Raw genomic sequence first — 2773 nt, 5'->3', positions numbered from 1 at the left:
CATGTTTAGAATTTAGGATAAACACTTTCTCAACTAGTTTTATTTAATTATAAAACTATGCATTATCAAAGTTTAGCATGGCATATTTGTTTACAAGTTACGATCTTGGCTAGTTAAGGAAACAACTCACTTATAGGAAAATATAGGATTTTCCTGGTTCAAATACATTCGTATTATAACTACGGTTTTACAACATCATTCTTAAGAAAATATCGGATTTTCTGAAATCAAACGCGGACTTTTCAAATGGCATACCATTACTCAAGTAATCTTCTTGTGAACTCACCAACTTAAATGTTGATACTTTTTCTTTGAAATAACTTGTATTCCCATGGAATCAATAAACAGGGTTAGCAACTGCTTTTGAAGACTTACACCCAGGCGTTATTTTGATATTTTGAACTTCATAATGTAATTGATTTTTTCAAACATGTAATACTACAATCATGTAAACTTTTCAATTATGTATATGGTGGTTGTGCGTACTTTCTTTACTATTCATTTGTTATGATACGTGACATGACGTCCTCCGCCGCCCCGAATGTTTCCGCCGTTCAGGTTTGGGGGTGTGACAAATTGGTATCAGAGCATTGTTTATAGTGAACTAAGTATGTCAATGCACTTATGAGATACAACTATAAATACAATTGGGCATAAACACTCTGATTTAGAGTTACAGTTTTCAAATGAGATTATTCTTTTATAAAAGTATTCATGCATACAACGTAGAGAAGTGACATAATAAAACAATATAGAAGTATGATAGAGGAGTTGAGCACTACAAGTCTGCCTTGGGACATGTGATCGGGACTGGGATGAATATAGCCTGATCAACTATATTTGTCCGAGATCTGATTAACGTATGTCGGGGGATAACTGCAGTGGTCAACATGTCTAAAACTTACCAAACTTATAAACATATGAATCAAACATATCATTCAAAATATTATAGGGGTATTTGGTAAAGTGTAATAGTTTAACCCACATGTTAAGATTTACATGTTTTGATTTTTATACAATTATCCTATCTCTATTCTCATATAGGCACGATGCAAGGGTTCCACCTACCCAGAGACCCTTACTACTCGAACCAAGGCGATGGGGGATGGGTAGAACATGATCCGGAAGAGGATCCCGAGGAAACTGTAGAACGATCTGAAGGTGAAATACCAGAAGAATCTGACACTGATCCCGAAGCCAATAACCTACCCTTAGTGGTTCCGATCCAATATCCTAATCATTGAACGAAATTTCATAGCTCGACAGCTCTATAGGCAACCAACCTGAATAGGTGGAGTCGCGAACAGGGTCAACCCCTTCCATACAATGGAGACCGAAGCTTCTACAATCTGAGCGAGGGAGGCTCAGCAGACATAGTCCTTCCTATAATGGTTTGCTGAATTGCTCGCAATGATGAGCAAGGAAGGGAAACTATTTAACGATCCTAGGAGAATAATGCGTACACCAGAATCAATACAATTTGCATCCGGCTGTTAGGATTAACTCATGGTAGAATCGTAAAATCAAAATGAAGCTTGGCAGAGGGAGATAACTGCAATTCAAACTGAAGTCAGGGAAATTAGAGCACGCCAGGCAAGGTATGAAATCCGTATGCTCGAGATGGAACGTCAATTGGCAAGTCAAAAGGCTCAGCAGAACAGTTCCCGTCGCAAGTAGAGGATAACGTACTCGCTCCTTTTGGTTTGTGGAATAACATTCGTGCGTACTCAAAGTAGTACTCGTTTCATGTAAATATTCACGTCTAGCAATTTCTATTTCACTAGATCTCTATGCTGTCAAATATTCCCTGTGTGGTATGTTATAGACCTACTCCAAGGTCAAATTTTACGAATTCTATGTAACTTCTATACCAACTATTATGACAGACTTCTTGTTTATTTTAAAGATCATCATTATCAATCCATGCTTTGGCTATGTAAACAATTCGTGTCATAAACTGTTTTAGCAACTCACTACACCATCCTTGATTGACCTAATCTATGGAAGCTCAATGTTATTGAACTTGGAAACTTTGCCGAAGTTTTACCACCGCTTCATTATTTAACCTTATAGCTGAAAAATGTCGCCTCGCAAATCAGACAGACGTAATCCCCCGATAAATCCAACACCTCTATCACCTGCACCCTTTAGAGAAAGGGAAAGACACTGTAGGATAACAGATCTCTACAACTTCAACTAGGACGATCAAAAAAATGACAGAGATTCAACATACCTGATATTTCAACACCTATACCCTAATTTGCTAAAGCTTAACTTAAATATGATACCTAGTTCAACACTCATCCATTAATACATCATAAGGATGTAAGTCGAAAACATTAGAAACCAAATGGCAGTATAGGGAAATTGTACCTTTAGAATCCAACCAACAATGATCATAGTTATCTAACCAACTTGTTCTTATCATGTAACAGAATCATGTCTTCACATGCAAATGACAGACCAACCAACAAAATACCACTCCTGCTTATAGACTCAGCCATGTTTCAAGTTGCAGTCACAACCACTGTAACAGTCATCATGGCACATCTTCACACAAGTAACACTAGAAAAGATGGGAAGGAGGTCGACAATTCAAATTTTTGTGACAATCAAAGAAACCAATGAGTGCCTGCCTATAAGAATTCTCCAAACCACAAACCCCGTAATACGAAACAAAAGTTATGGAATGAAAAAGGGGACAATTCAAATATGGGGTCTACCAAAAGACAACAAGATGCAACGATCCTTACCCCCACTCATGAGCCTGTAA

Source organism: Lactuca saligna, chromosome 2 (assembly GCF_052625555.1).
Source record: "Lactuca saligna cultivar CGN05327 chromosome 2, ASM5262555v1, whole genome shotgun sequence".
Classification (NCBI taxonomy): domain Eukaryota; kingdom Viridiplantae; phylum Streptophyta; class Magnoliopsida; order Asterales; family Asteraceae; genus Lactuca; species Lactuca saligna.
The sequence above is the reverse complement of the archived record's forward strand: the minus strand, read 5'-3'. Positions refer to the sequence as shown.